We start from the raw sequence: 19,809 nt of genomic DNA on the forward strand, positions 1-19,809 counted from the left end.
AATTCAGAACATGAGTTGTATCTCGTATATAGCTCCTTAACTTAAGCACCATGGGCTGTAAAATCTGATCCAGCCATGCAGACAGGTGTTCAAGTAGAGACCCTATGCTGCTAACTATGGGTCTACCAACAACATTTTCCAAAGATTTTTGCACTTTGGGTAGGTGGTTACAAATTGGTGTGACAGGATTGGACACAAGGAGGTACTCACTGGTAACTTTGTCCATAAGGCCCTTGTACAGACCATCGTCAACTAGATCTCTTAGTTTAATTTTGAATAGTCTTGTGAGATCTGAACTCAGGACCCAGTAGTAATGTTGATTGGTTAACTGTCTAAGGGCCTCCTCAACAAATTTATCCTTGTCCATAACCACCACTGACCCACCTTTGTCTGCGGCCCTAATAACAAGGTACGGATTGGAATACAGTTTCTTCAATGCCTCCCTTTCAGCCCTGGACAGATTGTATTTAATTTTTTTCTGTTGATAGGCAAGTTTTGTTAGATCTGTCTCTACTCTTTTCTGAAAATTTTCTATGGTGGTACCTCTGCTTTGTATAGGGTAGAAAGGACATTCTGACCTGCCTGTGATATAATATATGGTAATTTGCTCAGTGCTTCCTCTTCGCCTGAGCTTTCACCTAGTGAATCCATCTCACTATCAGTAAAGTGAATTCTTCTGTTTTGTCTGCCCCTTCCCCTGCCTCTACGCCTCCCTCTATTGCCCCTACCTCTCCCTTCTGATCCAACATTTTGATTAAATTCTTTCCTCTTTAGAAATCTCTCTTTTTTGTTCCAAACATAAACAGTGTTATTCGTGTAATCTAATTGATCCCGTATATATTTATTATTTTAACGTTCAGCAAAACATTTTTTGGTTCTGAAACAGCGTCTTTTAACAACATATCAAATTTTGGGTAATCAGAGTTATCACATCTTTTGTTCAATTCATTTTGTATCAAAACAATTTTACCAGATATCTCTTGTATAGCATTCATTTTAAAATCAAATAAGCAGATTCATCAATTTAAATGAACATTCAGGGTATTATTCCAAAGAGTTATAAAAGTCTTATCTTCTGTGGAAAAGGTGAGATACTTATCTAACCTCTGTCCTCTGGGTATAATTTTAAGCTTTAAATTGCTTTCAAGTGTCCAAACGTCCCAATTTAATTTATTTTCCTTCAGAATGAGATATTCCATTTCGTCAAATAAAGCTGAAAGAGAATATTTGGAACTGTATAAAACTGTGTTCTAAGTCACTAAAAAACAGTTTTAGGGCTTAAGTTACTTGTACAGAAAGGCTAAATAATTCACCCAAAGAGATGGCTCAAGACAAGAGAAAGGGAAAAAGAGACTATTGGGGAGGGGCCTTCTATTCCCAAAAATTTATCAGGTCATAGTCAGAATTCAAACCTTTGGGATATCTGGTTTGTAGCTTAAAGATAAAAAAAACCTCTCTTTTTCCTAATCGTCTCTCTCTATCCCCTCCCTTCTGTTTTTTAGTGACTTAGAACACATTATATTATTATATTATGGCCCTTGACATATCCAATCAAGCAAAGTATATTGCTACTTAGATTTGCTAATCTCTTAAAGGAGCATGGACATCATGGCTATCTGTATTGACAGTAATGGTAGGGCATTTTAAAGTATTTAAGTGACCTTTTTAATGTCATATGAATGATAAATTGAGTTACGCAAAGTTCAATGGACAAACTAAGAGCTTACCACTCAGGTTCTGTGTTGTACATACCTGGTTAATGCTCACCATGGGACAGGGGGCCATTGACTCCAAGAGGTTACTTTCCCCTCTGTCTGCTTTTATATAAGGTTACGTGATGTGACCATACTACCCCATAAAAACAAAAGGGGAAGTAACTGGTACTACCAATTCACTGTCACTGTCACCTTAAGCAGTCCCTACATAGTGGCCTGGCTATGGCCTCTTCATTATTCAGTATTATACTGTAGTAGAATTATCCATATCTATATGTGTCGCCATTTGAGAACATTGCCCTTTTAGCACCGCTACAGCGCATATTTGTTATATAATAAGACAACAGTGTTTTATTAGTTACAAATACCTTTCACCTTTTAGTGATGAATGGAAATATTAGGTAGATTGTGGTACTCTTTCCAATGCGTTGTTGTTAGGATTTAGACATTTATTTGTACCTTATTGTGTGTATAATCATGTTGCTATTTATTGTTATGGTCCATTCCATTGTGAATAATAATCTGTGTGTGTTCTCTGTACTGCCGCCGTAATGCGATACTTACACAAGCGCTTATGGTGTCAATTAAGTATTTAATTGATTGTCAAATAGGAGGAGACTACTGGTTTTAAATGCTTGTTCTTTTTTACATTTTGCTAACAGCTTCGAATACGGCAACTGCACTTATCTTGCTGACCTCCTATGTTACAGCCTGAGGTTCCAGGTTTTTTACTCTGTATTTGAACTTATACTAATAAAAATGTGAATGTTTTACTCCTGGCTGATGCTCCTTTCTTTTTGAGCTCTGTCTATACTGACCAATTTTAGTGTAGCACAGCCAGTGGGAGAATACCACTAAAGCCCCAAAGGTTGACCTATTAGGACTGCCCTAGGACCTACACACCCTGGAGTGGCAGAGAGGATTGGCCCGCAGATACACACACCCTAGTGTGTCAGAGCAGAGTTCTCCAATCAGACAAGGAGACAGCATCTCTGCAGAGTTCCGGGCTATCACAGAGGCACAAGCCGGTCACTCGCAGCATCACACCGCTTAATAAGTTCAGGAGGGAGAAGTGGTATCAAAGAGTCGCATAACAGGCATTCTTAGTTTTGGGGAACCCCAAACACTGGAGTTCGAGTGAGCCCTGACCTTCCCACATCCTACCTTTAGGTGTGTGCCATGTTCCCATGATAAAAGATGGTAAGCGTTGTTACTTTGGAATACAGTAGCTAACTTGCATGACGAGTGACTGTTTGATACCCGTTCAGCTGCCATACTCACCAGTGAACCTTCATCTGAATACACGTTAAGTTATAAACAAAATATGTTTCTTTAACCTCCAGAAAAAGTTATGCCACACGTACCCCAAGAGTGAGAGAGTGCACACTTAATTATTACACTCATGTACAGCAGGGTTAGCAAATATGATAGACTCGATAATAGAATATTTTTTTCTCAATGAACATACATATGTTTTTGTTCCACACACGTGACTTCTATGCTAACCTATTACAAGGATTTCCTTGTGTGACGTAATATAACTTGAATGACAGTATGTCACGTGATCGGAACATCAACCAATCCTAATAGATGCATTAAGTCACAGACCAAGTCACAGACCAATGTTACTTCTAAGAAAACATCTTTGCACAAATCGCATGTATCTAATATATATTTTATAACCCACAAATATGGAATTGGATATTTTAAGTAGATTTAGACTTTATATCAATATGTATTTATCGGCCTATAAGCGCAAGTTTAGCCCCAGTTTTAATTAGGGGAGGGGTTTAGAGGGTGTGTGTTTCTAACTTCTTGTTTGATTGGATCCTTAGTGTATAAAAGGCTTTACAAATGTATTGTTATAATATCAGCCTGATGAAACAATATATCCACTGAGAAATGGGTCGCTGTCTTTGTGTTTGATACAATAAACACTCTTTTTTAATAAATCTTTTTTGTATCAAAACTCTTTTTATATACACTTTTTTTTGTTGGGTACTTATGCGGTTTTCTCAAACGGTATTACCCATCAAAATTGGATCCATTTTTACTATCCACTTGAGGAGAAGGAAACCTTTAACCTTTTAACCTGATTCCTGAACTCGGGAGTCGAGTGAGCCAGATTACTCTTTTATATCTGGCCTGAGAGTACAGCACTTGAAAGTGCTTCATCAAATGTGAGTGCAATCAGTATATACTTTTTGTATTTTTGTCTGACCTGAACATACTACCCTATGGGCACCTTTCTTCGATTTGTTTAAGGAAAAGGAGACCCTGTACTTGGTTTGTGACATGGGAGGCGAGTTAGCCAGACTTCTCATTATATATCTGGCCTGCGAGTACAGCACTTGAAAGTGCTTCACTACATGTGAGTGCAACCCATTCTACATTCTTGCTTCCCTGTGTTATTTGAATATATTACACGATCGGCGCCTTCTTTTTAATTTGTTTTTATAATTTGAAGATTTGTATGATATATTAAGCCCTTCCTTCTCCATCTATGAAAAACTCCAGACTTTAGTACTTTAATAAATAGGGGGTTTCCAGTAATTGGGATGTATTTCAAAACTTGGTAATTTAGGCTGATTATCTTACATTATTTCTGCCAGGCTTTAATAAAACCGTGCATACCTTTTTTAATTTCTTCAAGGATATCTTTATTGTGTGAATGTATCACGGCTTTTAAAGAAAATGGTTTCATTACATCATCCTCTAGCTTTTTTGGGGTGTAATATTCAATATCTAGTAGCCATTCAACTGCTATTTTTGCTAAGCACGTTAGGTTGTATTTACCTAGGTCTGGAAGTGCAAACCCTCCATACTCTTTATGTTGTGAGAGTTTCTTCAGCAAATATTTTTTTCCTCTTATAACCCCAGAAAAATTCTGATATACATTTATTAAAAAAAAAGAATATCTTTTTTCTTGATTATGAATGGTAGATTCTGAAGTTTATAAAGAGTTTTGGAAAAAGTATAATTTTAACTGAATTGAATTTACCCGTTAAAGCTATCAGGAGATGTTTTTATATAATCTTTAATTTTATGAAATACAGGTTTGAAATTATATTTGTACCAGTCTTCTGGGTTTCTGCTAAGACATATACCCAGATATGAAAGTTTATCAACTATTTTGAATGGGCTTATTTTTATTGCTTCTTTAGAACTATTTAACCATAGGAGTTCTGATTTCTTCATATTCACTTTATACCCTTAGAAGGATCCATAATTATTAATAAGATCTATTATTATAGGAATATTTCCCTTGTATTGTGTACAAAAATTAGTACATCATCTGCATAAAGTAAGACTTTTTCTTAGATATTTTTACAGATAACCCCTTGTAATACCTGCCACAGTTTTATGGCTAGTGATTTGATGGCAATGTTAACTTCAGATGAATCTAGACCATTAACTGAAATTATTGATATTGGATTACTATAAATTGTCTGTATTTAACCCTTCTTAATATAATAAGAATTAAATAACAATTGGCTAGATTACGAGTTTTGCGGTAACAGGGGTGCGGTGCTAACTTGCAGTTTATTGTCACCGCTCACTTACATACAGCGCTGGTATTACAGGTTTTTACAAACCCGGCATTAAAAGACAAAAAGTGAACGTAGAGCAAAATTTTGCTCCACACTTCCCTCCAATACCAGCTCTGCTTAAAGGGACACTGTACCCAAAAAAATTATTTTGTGATTCAGATATGGGGGCCTAGTTATCAAGCCGTCAACCTCAAATACGCTGGAATTCCGCAGCGTATTTGTGGCGAGGCTGATTCGCCTTGGGGGCCTAGTTATCAAGCCATCAACCTCAAATACGCTGGAATTCCGCAGCGTATTTGTGGCAAGGCTGATTCGCCTTAGTTATCAAAGGCTAGATCCCGGCAAAAGTAGAATTTTGTGACGTAAAATTCGATCCGCCGGACTCAGTCCGACACAGATCGATTCTTACGTCACTCCAGATGTTCCGCACACAAGTGCGGCACAATCTGATTACTTTTGCTAGTTATCAAAAAACTAGCAGGTACGCTCGGCACTTTTACGTCCCAGCGTACCTGGTTTTCAAACCGCCACCCTGGAAGCGGCGGATCCCATAGGAATCAATGGGAGTCTGACCATAGCGAAAGTACAAGTTCGCTGCTGACAGACATCCCATTGATTCCTATGGGAGCTGTCTACACCTAACACCCTAACATGTACCCCGAGTCTAAACACCACTAATCTGTCCCCCCCTACACCGCCGCAACTAAATAAATGTATTACCCCCTAAACCGCCGCTCCCGGAGCCCACCGCAAGCTACTCTATACATATTAACCCCTAAATCGCCGCTCCCGGAGCCCACCGCAAGCTACTCTATACATATTAACCCCTAAATCGCCGCTCCCGGAGCCCACCGCAAGCTACTCTATACATATTAACCCCTAAACCGCCGCTCCCGGAGCCCACCGCAAGCTACTCTCTACATATTAACCCCTAAATCGCCGCTCCCGGAGCCCACCGCAAGCTACTCTATACATATTAACCCTAAACCACCGCTCCCGGAGCCCACCGCAAGCTACTCTATACATATTAACCCCTAAACCGCCGCTCCCGGAGCCCACCGCAAGCTACTCTCTACATATTAACCCCTAAATCGCCGCTCCCGGAGCCCACCGCAAGCTACTCTATACATATTAACCCTAAACCACCGCTCCCGGAGCCCACCGCAAGCTACTCTATACATATTAACCCCTAAACCGCCGCTCCCGGAGCCCACCGCCACCTACATTATACCTAGTAACCCCTATCCTGCTCCCCCTATACCGCCGCCCTCTATAATAAAGTTATTAACCCCTATCCTGCCGATCCCGCACCTCGCAGCAACTAAATAAATAGTTTAACCCCTAAACCGCCGCTCCCGGACCCTGCCGCAACCTATATTAAATTTATTAACCCCTAATCTGCCCCCCCTACACCGTTGCCACCTATAATACATTTATTAACCCCTATCCTGCCCCCCACTACACCGCCGCCACTGTAATAAATTTATTAACCCCTAAACCTAAGTCTAACACTAACCCTAAATATTAATTAAATAAATCTAAATAGTATTTCTATTATGAACTATATTAATCCTATTTAAAACTAAATACTTACCTTTAAAATAAACCATAATATAGCTACAATATAAATAATAATTATATTGTAGCTATCTTAGGATTTATTTTTATTTTAAAGGCAAATTTCAATTTATTTTAACTAGGTACAATAGCTATTAAATAGTTATTAACTATTTAATAGCTACCTAGCTAAAATAAAGAGAAATTAACCTGTAAAATAAAAACTAACCTAAGTTACAATTACACCTAACACTACACTATACTTTAATAAATTATTCCTATTTAAAACTAAATACTTACCTGTAAAATAAACCCTAAGATAGCTACAATGTAATTAATAATTACATTGTAGCTATTTTAGGATTTATATTTATTTTACAGGTAACTTTGTATTTATTTTAGCTAGTTAGAATAGTTATTAAATAGTTATTAACTATTTAATAACTACCTAGCTAAAAGAAATACAAAATTACCTGTAAAATAAATCCTAACCTAAGTTACAATTAAACCTAACACTACACTATCATTACATTAATTAAATAAATTAACTACAAATAACTACAATTAAATACAATTACATAAACTAACTAAAGTACAAAAAATAAAAAAAGCTAAGTTACAAAAAATTAAAAAAATAAGTTACAAACATTTTAAAAATATTACAACAATTTTAAGCTACTTACACCTAATCTAAGCCCCCTAATAAAATAACAAACCCCCCCAAAATACAAAAATGCCCTACCCTATTCTAAATTAAAAAAGTTCAAAGCTCTTTTACCTTACCAGCCCTTAAAAGGACCTTTTGTGGGGCATGCCCCAAAGAATTTAGCTCTTTTGCCTGTAAAAGAAAAATACAACCCCCCCAACATTAAAACCCACCACCCACATACCCCTAATCTAACCCAAACCCCCCTTAAAATAACCTAACACTAATCCCCTGAAGATCATCCTACCTTGAGTCGTCTTCACTCAGCCGAGCAGCGATGGAACCGAAGTGGACATCCGGAGCGGAAGAAGTTATCCTCCAAGCGGCGCTGAAGAAATCTTCCATCCGATGAAGTGATCCTCCAAGCGGCGCTGAAGAAGTCTTCGATCCGGGCGATGTCATCTTCCAAGAGGCGCTGAAGAAGTCTTCTATCCGGGCGATGTCATCTTCCAAGCCAGGTCTTCAATCTTCATCCCGCCGACGCGGAACATCCTTCTTTACCGACGGACTACTGACGAATGAAGGCTCCTTTAAGAGACGTCATCCAAGATGGCGTCCCTTCAATTCCGATTGGCTGATAGGATTCTATCAGCCAATCGGAATTAAGGTAGGAAAAATCTGATTGGCTGATTGAATCAGCCAATCAGATTCAAGTTCAATCCGATTGGCTGAGCCAATCAGCCAATCAGATTGAGCTCGCATTCTATTGGCTGATCGGAACAGCCAATAAAATGCAAGCTCAATCTGATTGGCTGATTGGATCAGCCAATCGGATTGAACTTGAATCTGATTGGCTGATTCAATCAGCCAATCAGATTTTTCCTACCTTAATTCCGATTGGCTGATAGAATCCTATCAGCCAATCGAAATTGAAGGGACGCCATCTTGGATGACGTCCCTTAAAGGAGACTTCATTCGTCGGTAGTCCGTCGGTAAAGAAGGATGTTCCGCGTCGGTTGGATGAAGATTGAAGACCCGGCTTGGAAGATGACATCGCCCGGATAGAAGACTTCTTCAGCGCCTCTTGGAAGATGACATCGCCCGGATCGAAGACTTCTTCAGCGCCGCTTGGAGGATCACTTCATTGGATGGAAGATTTCTTCAGCGCCGTTTGGAGGATAACTTCTTCCGCTCCGGAAGTCCACTTTGGTTCCATCGCTGCTCGGCTGAGTGAAGACGACTCAAGGTAGGATGATCTTCAGGGGATTAGTGTTAGGTTATTTTAAGGGGGGTTTGGGTTAGATTAGGGGTATGTGGGTGGTGAGTTTTAATGTTGGGGGGGTTGTATTTTTCTTTTACAGGCAAAAGAGCTGAATTCTTTGGGGCATGCCCCATAAAAGGTCCTTTTAAGGGCTGGTAAGGTAAAAGAGCTTTGAACTTTTTTAATTTAGAATAGGGTAGGGCATTTTTTTATTTTGGGGGGTTTGTTATTTTATTAGGGGGCTTAGATTAGGTGTAAGTAGCTTAAAATTGTTGTAATATTATTAAAATGTTTGTAACTTATTTTTTTTATTTTTTGTAACTCAGCTTTTTTTATTTTTTGTACTTTAGTTAGTTTATGTAATTGTATTTAATTGTAGTTATTTTATTTAATTAATGTAATGATAGTGTAGTGTTAGGTTTAATTGTAACTTAGGTTAGGATTTATTTTACAGGTAATTTTGTATTTCTTTTAGCTAGGTAGTTATTAAATAGTTAATAACTATTTAATAACTATTCTAACTAGCTAAAATAAATACAAAGTTACCTGTAAAATAAATATAAATCCTAAGATAGCTACAATGTAATTATTAATTATATTGTAGCTATCTTAGGGTTTATTTTACAGGTAAGTATTTAGTTTTAAATAGGAATAATTTATTAAAGTATAGTGTAGTGTTAGGTGTAATTGTAACTTAGGTTAGTTTTTAATTTACAGGTACATTTCTCTTTATTTTAGCTAGGTAAGCTATTAAATAGTTAATAACTATTTAATAGCTATTGTACCTAGTTAAAATAAATAAAAACTTACCTGTAAAATAAAAATAAATCCTAAGATAGCTACAATATAATTATTATTTATATTGTAGCTATATTAGGGTTTATTTTACAGGTAAGTATTTAGTTTTAAATAGGATTAACTTAGTTAATAAGAGAAATATTATTTAGATTTATTTAATTAATATTTAAGTTAGGGGGGTGATAGGGTTAGTGTTAGACTTAGGTTTAGGGGTTAATAATTTTATTACAGTGGCGGCGGTGTAGTGGGGGGCGGGATAGGGGTTAATAAATTTATTATAGGTGGCGACGGTGTAGGGGGGGCAGGATAGGGGTTAATAAATGTATTATAGGTTGCGACGGTGTAGGGGGGCAGGATAGGGGTTAATAAATTTAATATAGGTTGCGGCGGGTTCAGGGAGCAGCGGTTTAGGGGTTAAACTATTTATTTGCGGCGAGGTGCGGGATCAGCAGGATAGGGGTTAATAACTTTATTATAGAGGGCGACGGTATAGGGGGGGCAGGATAGGGGTTACTAGGTATAATGTAGGTGGCAGCGGTGTCCGGGAGCGGCGGTTTAGGGGTTAATACATTTATAAGAGTTGCGGCGGGGTCTAGGAGTGGCGGTTTAGGGGTTAGTAACTTTATTTAGTTGCGGGGGGCTCCGGGGGCGCCGGTATAGGGGGTAGAACAGTGTAGTTTAGTGTGAGTGCTTAGTGACAGGCTAGCAAGAAAGCTGTCAAAAAGCCGAAGAGCAGCGAGATCGGATGAGTGATAACTCTCACAGTCCGCTGCTCATCGCCCCGTACATGGGGGTCGATCCGATAAAAATCGTCGCCCGCAAAAGCCGGCGACGCCAATATTTACGCTGGTTTGGTATCACATATACGGCGTAACCTAGAAGTTACGCCCGTATATTTCTGCCGTCGCCCGTAGTTTTTTGGGCCATAGGCAGGTATACCAAACCAGCGCAGTTTGGTATCCGATATGCAGCGTAAGGACTTACGTGGCGAAAATGGAGAAATCTTACTCCATTTTCACCTCGCCACAAAAAGCAGCCGTAAGAAGCCTTACGCTGACTATTGGAGCCCCGTAACTCCCTAAACTAACTAGAAAAGAAACCTAACACCTAACGCATGCGCAATGTCTTTCTACCTGTCAACCGCGATCTGCTACATAAAACCTAACACCTAACGCATGCGCAATGTCTAGCTACCTGTCAACCGCGATCCCCCCCCGAAATCCCTAATAAAGTTATTAACCCCTAAACCGCCGCTCCCGGACCCCGCCGCCATCTACATAAACTAACCCCCTACTGTGAGCCCCTAAAACCGCCGCAATCTACCTTATCTATCGCCTAATGTGAACCCCTAAAACCGCCGCCATCTACCTTATCTATCCCCTAATCTGACCCCTTACACCGCCGCCACCTATATAAAAATTATTAACCACTAATCTAATCCCCCTATACCGCCGCCAGCTATATTAATATTATTAACCCCTAATGTAAGCCCCTTACACCGCCGCCATCTATATTAAAATTATTAACCCCTAATTTAATCTACCTACCCCGCCGCCAGCTATATTATCTATATTAACCCTAAGTATATTATAGTTAATATAGGTATTACATTATATATATTAACTATATTAACCCTAATTATATTAGGGTTAATGTAGTTACTATAGTATTTATATTAACTATATTAACTCTATCTAACCCTAACACCCCTAACTAAATTTATATTAAATTAATCTAATTCATATTATAAACTAAAATATTCCTATTTAAATCTAAATACTTACCTATAAAATAAACCCTAAGATAGCTACAATATAATTAATAATTACATTGTAGCTATGTTAGGGTTAATATTTATTTTACAGGTAAATTGTTAATTATTTTAACTAGGTCTAATAGCTATTAAATAGTTATTACCTATTTAATATCTACCTAGTTAAAATAATTACCCAATTACCTGTAAAATAAATCCTAACCTAAGTTACAAATACACCTACACTATCAATAAATTAAATAAACTACAAATATCTATCTAAAAATACAATTAAATAAACTAAACTAAATTACAAAAAAAAACAAACACTAAATTACAAAAAATAAAAAAAAGATTACAAGATGTTTAAGCTAATTACACCTATTCTAAGCCCCCTAATAAAATAATAAAGCCCCCCAAAATAAAAAAATTCCCTGCCCTATTCTAAATTAAAAAAAGTTCAAAGCTCTTTACCTTACCAGCCCTTAAAAGGGCCTTTTGTGGGGCATGCCCCAAAGAATTCAGCTCTTTTGCATTTAAAAACATATACAATACCCCCCCCATTACAACCCACCACCCACATACCCCTATTCTAAACCCACCCAAACCCCCCTTAAAAAAGCCTAACACTACCCCCCTGAAGATCTCCCTACCTTGTCTTCACCACACCGGGCCGAACTCCTCATCCGATTCGGGCGATCTCTTGCTCCAAGCGGCAAAGAAGAATTCTTCCTCCGGCGACGTCTTCCTCCAAGCGGCAAAGAAGAATTCTTCCTACGGCAACGTCTTCCTCCAAGCGGCAGCAAAGTCTTCTTCCTTCCGGCAGCATCTTCCATGAAGCGGCATCTTCAATCTTCTTTCCTCGCTCCGCCACCGCGGAGCATCCATCCCGGCCGACGACTGAACGACGAATGAGGTACCTTTAAATGACGTCATCCAAGATGGCGTCCGCCGAATTCCGATTGGCTGATAGGATTCTATCAGCCAATCGGAATTAAGTTAGAAAAATCTGATTGGCTGATTGAATCAGCCAATCAGATTCAAGTTCAATCCGATTGGCTGATTGAACTTTATCTTTATTAACCCCTAATCTGCCGCCCCCGACATCGTCGCCACCCCTATTCTAAATTTATTAACCCCTAAACTTAAGTCTAACCCTAACTTTAACACCCCCTAACTTAAATATAATTTAAATAAATCTAAATAAAATTCCTATCATTAACTAAATAATTCCTATTTAAAACTAAATACTTACCTATAAAATAAACCCTAAGCTAGCTACAAAATAACTAATAGTTACATTGTATCTAGCTTAGGGTTTATTTTTATTTTACTTGCAAGTTTGTATTTATTTTAACTAGGTAGAATAGTTACTAAATAGTTATTAACAACTTACTAACTACCTAGCTAAAATAAATACAAATTTACCTGTAAAATAAAACCAAACCTAAGTTATACTAACACCTAACACTACACTACAATTAAATAAATTAACTAAATTAAAAACAATTAGGGTTAGACTTAGGTTTAGGGGTTAATAAATTTAGAATAGTGGTGGCGATGTCCGACAGATTAGGGGTTAATAAATGTAGGTAGGTTGCAGTGATGTTAGGGACAGCAGATTAGGGGTAAATAATATTTAACTAGTGTTTGCAAGGCGGGAGTGCGGTGGTTTAGGGGTTAATATGTTTATTCTAGTGGCGTCGATGTCCGGAGCGGAAGATTAGGGGTTAAAAATGTTATTTTAGTGTTTGCGATGTGGGAGAGCCTCGGTTTAGGGGTTAATAGGTAGTTTATGGGTGTTAGTGTACTTTTTAGCACTTTAGTTATGAGTTTTATGCTACCGCGTTGTAACATACAACTCATAACTACTGACTTTAGAATGCGTTAGGAATCTCGACGGGGTAGGGTGTACCACTCACTTTTTGGCCTCCCAGGACAGACTCATAATACCGGCGCTATGGAAGTCCCATAGAAAAAAGACTTTACGAAGTTTACGTAAGTCGTTTTTGGAAATAGGCTTAAAAGCATCACAAATCTCATCAGGCTTAGTAAAACACTTCTTATCTATTTTTACTAGATTAACTGAATTTGACTTCTTACTAGCCTTAACAGCTTTAGCCAGAAAGTTCCCCGTCTTGTCTCCTAATTTCCTAAATTTTGCTTTACATTTTAAATCTTCTCTATAAGATTCTTGTAATAAAAAGGTATTTCTTTCTTAAAATCTGTATATCTATTCCAATTAATTTTAGAGGGGATTAGAAGGTATTAATGATATCCGTAAATAAAACCTAGAAACTCATTCCACTTCTCCTTTAACCATACCGTAAACGCCTGTTTTTTATACATAAATTTAGAGAAGAAAAAAATTGCAATTATTTCCCTTTACTTTTAAGCCTGTGTTGGTTATTTTTTAATGTAATTGACACATGGTCTGAGAGAAATCGATCCTGGAAAGTGACAAGAAGGATTTGGACATACAAGTATACCTTTTTTCATCTGGGTTTTGAATTCTCCATATGTAATGTAATTTAAGGCCTTTTTTAAACATGGAGTGGCATATACCTCCCCGACCCACATAGTTTTAAGTTTATTTAGATCAGATTCTGTAAATCTAATTTCTTGTAGGCATGCAATATCTGAATACAATGTTTTGAGATGTTTAAGTATAGGACTTTCTTTTAATCGGCAAAGTGATGCCACCCACATTCCTTGAGGTAATATTTAATTAATTTTCCATAACTTAGCATATAAAAATAGGTATAAACGGAAAAAAAAACACCCCTAGATGGGTAACATAACCACCATTCCTCCTGGATGTTCATTATAAATCATGCAAGAAACAAATATCATAAAAAAATATATATAGCCTGACCTTCCTAATTACATTGTATTAGATTTGAAATCTGAGGCTCACACCTCTTTAGAGTATATTATTGTCAGGAATCTAGCTCACAGTGCAATGTCCCTTTAACGTCTGCAATAACCTTTCCCTCTGCCTATTTAAGGCTCCTCCTTGCTAAGCTCATTGCTTAGTATTGCAGCTCTGAAGTTGTTCAATTCTGTGAGCCTTTGCCTGGAAACTTCATACAAGGATTTCTACTTGGTCTTGTTTCTACTACCAGCATCTGAATTTAATATCCTTTTATTCTACATGATAACCGTTTGTACCTAAAACCTGTAAATCTCTGCTCAACCGTTATTACTTGTCTTGGTCATATGATTTAGTTGCTCTGTTCCCTGCATATCTCTTTAAGCCTTCCGCTCTCCTTACCTGCTTCCTCCTCTGCACTACACTGGAATGCGGTGACGTCATCGCCGGCTGCGATTCACTCTGCATCTCGCCGGAGGCCTGAAGCCTACTAGCTCTCCGGAGTTTCCTTCTGCCTCCTACGTTCCCATTCAGTACACAATGCCTAGGAGTTCGTGAGTAATTATTTGTTCATTTCATCAATCTATTTTCCTGCCTTCTTTTTTGCCGCACTGAGACTTTATTTCCACTTAATCAGCTTATAGAGTTATATTTTTGTTTTGCTCTGTATTCTATCATAGTGATCCTCTGAGTATGCCTTGGTTTATATTACTTCGACTTTTCGCTCAGTTATGAATCTCTGTATCTCAGGATAGATTAACATCTACCCCTGCTGCTATTATTTTTTCCATCACAGTGTCAATCCTGATACATGTGGCAGCCATAGGGTGTATGTGTAATCCCTACCTGTATATTAAACATTGCATAGTGATTGCTAGTTTATCATTGTTGCCAAGGTTTATTCATATGTTATCCAAACTTATCACACATGCAAAACAAACTATTTCCTACAGTCATTCTCCCAGCAGTTGTGATCCTTAATTTTTTTTTTCTATTATCAAAACATAAGGGAAACTTGTTTCAGCAAACCCTGACAATTATGCTCTTTTATAAAGCTTTGGGCTTCTGTTTTATTAAGTAGATTTTTCATTGCTCTATTGATCTCTACACAGATTTTTGGAGGATAAACCATCCTAGCCTTCCACTTAGCATCAATAAGTTTCTAACAAAAAGATGTCATCTCTCGTCTTTTGTTGCTTCTTTCTGTGGAGAAATCATGGAACAAAAAAAAACTCTACTCTGTCCTAAAATGTAATACTTTGATCATAATTGGTCTAGGTTTCCTTTGATAGTCTATATCTGCTCTTATATAACGTATCCTATGCAGGCTCTCAATTTTCAATGTAATGTCATCTGAGGGGAGACCCAAACTTTGTGGAAGTAAGATTGCTGCAATGATAATTATGTCACTATAATCACTAGTTTCTGGGAGCTCAATCACTTTAATATTATTCCTTCTGGCTCTATCTTCTATCTATCTATCTATCTATCTATATATATATCTATCTATTGGGTACTTATAGAGCGCAAACTAATCACCCGTGAGGGTCTCAAGGCGCTAAGGGAAAGTGGATAGGGGATAGGAGAAGGGGGGGGGGGGAGGAGATGGGCATTCAGTCGAAGAGCCAGGTTTTTAGGTCCTTTCTGAACTTTGTAAGGGAGGTGGATTGTCTGAGGTGAGGTGGGAGGGTGTTCCATGTCTTTGCCGCCATGTGGGAGAAGGATCTTCCACCCACTGTGGATTTGCTGATGCAAGGGATGACTGCGAGTGCTTGGTCGGCCGATCGGAGTTGTCTGGCGGGGTGTAGAAATTTACACGGTGGTTGAGGTATTCAGGTCCGATGTTGTGTAGGGCCTTGAACGTGTGGGTAAGGAGCTTGACGGTGATTCTCTTGTTGATGGGGAGCCAGTGAAGGTTCCTTAGGTATTCGGTAATGTGGCATTGGAGGGGGATGTCAAGGATGAGTCTGGCTGAGGCGTTCTGGATACGTTGGAGTCTCTTTTGGAGTTTGATGGTGGAGCCAGCATAGAGTGCGTTGCCGTAGTCTTACCGGCTGCTGACGAGGGCGTGGGTGACTGTTTTCTTGGTTTCGGTAGGGATCCACTTGAAGATTTTTCGTAGCAGGTGGAGAATGTGGAAGCATGTTGAGGTGATGGCATTGATTTGTCGGTCCATGGAGAGTGAGGAGTCCAGGATGAAGCCTAGATTTCGTGCATGGTCGGTTGGGGTTGGAGGGTGACCGAGGGCTGTGGGCCACCAGTTGTTGTCCCATGCGGATTTATTGGGTCCAAGGAGGAGGACTTCGGTTTTGTCTGTGTTCAGTTTGAGCCGGTTGTCCTTCATCCAGACGGCGACTGCTGTCAGGCCTTCGTGGTCGTTCTTTTTGGCGGTGGTGGGATCTCGGGTGAGTGAGATGATTAACTGGGTGTCGTTGGCGTCGGAGACTATGTTGAGGTCGTGGCGTCAGATGATGGTGGCAAGAGGGGCCATGTAGATGTTGAAGAGGCTGAGGCTCAGTGAAGAGCCTTGCGGTACAACGCAGTTGACTGGTGTGGGTTTGGAGGAGAAAGGCGGGAGTCTAAATTTCTGGGTCCTGCCCGTGAGGAAGGAGGTGATCCATTCCAGGGATTTGCTGTGGATGCCGGCATCGTTTAGGCAGGTGCGGAGGGTGTTTTGGTCGACAGTGTCGAAAGCTGCTGAGAGGTCTAGGAGGATGAGGGCGACTTTCTCTCAGTCGAGCATGGCACGGATGTCGTCTGTTGCAGCGAGGAGGGCAGTCTCGGTGCTGTGGTTGCTTCTGAAACCGGATTGGGGGTGGTCCAGGATGTGGTTGGCCTCAATGTGGTCAATAAGTTGCAAGTTGATGGACTTCTCCATTACTTTGGCCGGGAAGGGGAGTAGAGAGATGGGGCGGTAGTTATTCGGGTCCATGGGGTCTGCCGAGGGTTTCTTCAGCAGGGGTTTCAGTTCCACGTGCTTCCAGATATCTGGGAAGGTGCCAGTTTTGATGGAGCAGTTGATGGTGTGGCGGAGTTCAGGGGCGAGGATATTGCTTGCTTTGTTGAATATGTGATGGGGGCATGGGTCCGAGGGTGCACCAGAGTGGATGGATTTTATGATTCTGAGGGTGTCATCTGTGGTGACTGGGCTCCAAATAGTCTGTGTGTGATGAGAGGGGGCAAATTTGGGAGGAGTGTCGGGTGTAGGGGAGTGGGTGGTGGAGGTTGAGTTATGAGGCGTGAAACTGTCATAGTTGTCGAGGATTTTATGGTGGAAGTGTGCAGCAAGGGTATTGCAGAGGTCCTGGGAGGGTGGAATGTTGGTGGTATCGCTGTTGGGTTTAGAGAATTCCTTGATGACTGAGAACAACTCCTTGCTTTTTTGTGCATTAGAGTTTTTTTGGTGGTTTTTATGAGGTGGTGGTGGGTGGTGATTGCTTCCTTTAAGGCAGCTTTATCCAGAAGGGTCTTGCTCGATCTCCAGGTTCTTTCCAGTCATTTGCAGTGGCGTTTGGAGTCCTGGAGGGTCGGGGTGAACCAGCTAGCTTTGTTGTTGGTTTGGCGGCCAGATGGATTTTTGAGGGGGGCAAGGGTGTTGGAGCAGTCTGTAATCCAGCGGTGGAGGTTGCAGGCGGAGGAGTTGGCGTCTGTGGAGGTAGGTGGGGAGGATTTGTTTAGGGTGCGGTGTAGTTGGTCTTGGGTGATGTTGTTCCAGTTTCTGCGGGGTGGGTGGTACTGTCGGAGGTGGGTGGTGGGTTTGTTGAAGGAGAAGTGTATGCAGTGGTGGTCAGTCCAGAGGAGTTCGGTGATGTGATTGACTGAGATGTGGTTGCCTGAGGAGAAGATCGGGTCGAGGGTATGGCCGGCTGTGTGGGTTGGGTAGTTTACGAGTTGCTTTAGTCCAATAGTTCCGAGGTTTTCCAGGAGGGTGGAGGTGTTGTGATCGTTGGGGTTGTCAAGATGGAAGTTGAGGTCACCGAGGAGGATGTAGTCCGTTGAGGTGAGGTCATGGGGTGCGATGTGGTCAGTGATGGAGTCGCAGAAGGTGGGACGAGGTCCGGGAGGTCTGTAGATGAGTGTGCCGTGGAGGGTGGTGTTGGGGTTGACCTGGATCTTGAAGTGTAGGTGTTCTAGGCCTGGTGAGTGATCATCGGAGCTGGTTGTGACTTGGATGGTGTGTTTGTGGATAATGGCGATGCCTCCTCCCGGTCGGTTGCTGCGGTCTTTGTGGCAGATCTTATAGCCGTCGGGTATTGCAGTGGCGATGTCTGGCCCTGATGCAGGGTTTAGCCAGGTCTCAGTGAGGAAGGCGATGTCAGGTGAGGTGGAGTCTAGCAGGTTCCAGATTTCGAGGGCGTGCTTGTGGATGGAGAGGGTGTTGAGGAGGATGCAGTTGAGGTAATTGCGGTTGTTTTTGGGTGGGTTAGTTGGTTTGGTTGTGGTCCGGAGGGAGGGGCAGGAGCAGTTGCGGCAGGTGAAAGGTCCAAAGGTGTTGGTCGGGGATGCGTGGTGGCAGGCGGACAATCTACCGGTGTTGAGCGCGTGGAGTGTGCTTGTGTTGTAGTGGCGGCAGTTTCTGGAGCCAAGGTTCATGGCGTTGGGTGCGGTCGGGGCACGGACGTGCGCTGACGGACTTGCCTTTGGCTCGCCTTTGGCGCGCCAGCGGCACGCCCGCTGCACTATCACGCAGCAATCACCATTAAATACAGCAGGAAGGTGGGCGGACTGGTCAGCTGGGTAGGTCTGAAATAATAACAGAGCAAACAAAATACAGAAAGATACAGCACAAATACATAGGGATAAGGGAGAGAAAACTCTACTTTAATCTGTAAAGCTGTTAACTGTTTATTATGAATTAATACACTCTGATCTAATTTATTCGTTTGAGCTTCTACATTAGATATTCTCGATTCGGCTTCAGTCAACCTATTAGGAAATTGTCTAATCTTGTTGGACAATGTGTTCATTTCTTGCTTAATACTGTTAAATTGAGGAAGAATAAGATCAGATATTTGCTGCAGCAGATGTTGTGGCTCAAGAGTGGTTAGGTGCATCTCATCTATACTAGATTCTACACTAATATCTGCACCTTTAATAGGATGTTTCTTTTCTTTTGATTTGGGCAGCATGGCAGGTGATCTAACTAACATATTTTTCCATAAATGTGTATAAAATACCTCAATAGCCCAGCAAGTGAACAGTGTAAGTGAACAAAGAAGAGTAGATAGAAGGTGGAGGGAAAAAAGGGAGTGTAAGCACCCCTTAAATGGGATGAATCAAGTTATATCAGTGCAAAGTGTGATGTATCAGTGACTGACTATATAATTATATTAGTATGAACTTTTATGTCACTCAAAATTACGTAATGTGATAAGGCTAGCCACTCCCAAACCAAATCTAGCTTCAAGACTTCTTATCTGAATGTAACTACTTTTTATGTCTTTTTCATCAACTACTAGTAAAGAACCCAATTGTACATTACATTAAAACATTTGATATACAGAACACAGAGATTCTCAATTATGCATTATACAGGGCTGTACAGATTGCTCAAGAATCTACTATATTTAGTACATTACTCATATACCGCTTTTGTCACAGATATAAAAGATTTTTTATTTATTGTTTTCTTTCCTTTCTTTCCATTTTCTTTTTT

Source organism: Bombina bombina, chromosome 4 (assembly GCF_027579735.1).
Source record: "Bombina bombina isolate aBomBom1 chromosome 4, aBomBom1.pri, whole genome shotgun sequence".
Taxonomy (NCBI): domain Eukaryota; kingdom Metazoa; phylum Chordata; class Amphibia; order Anura; family Bombinatoridae; genus Bombina; species Bombina bombina.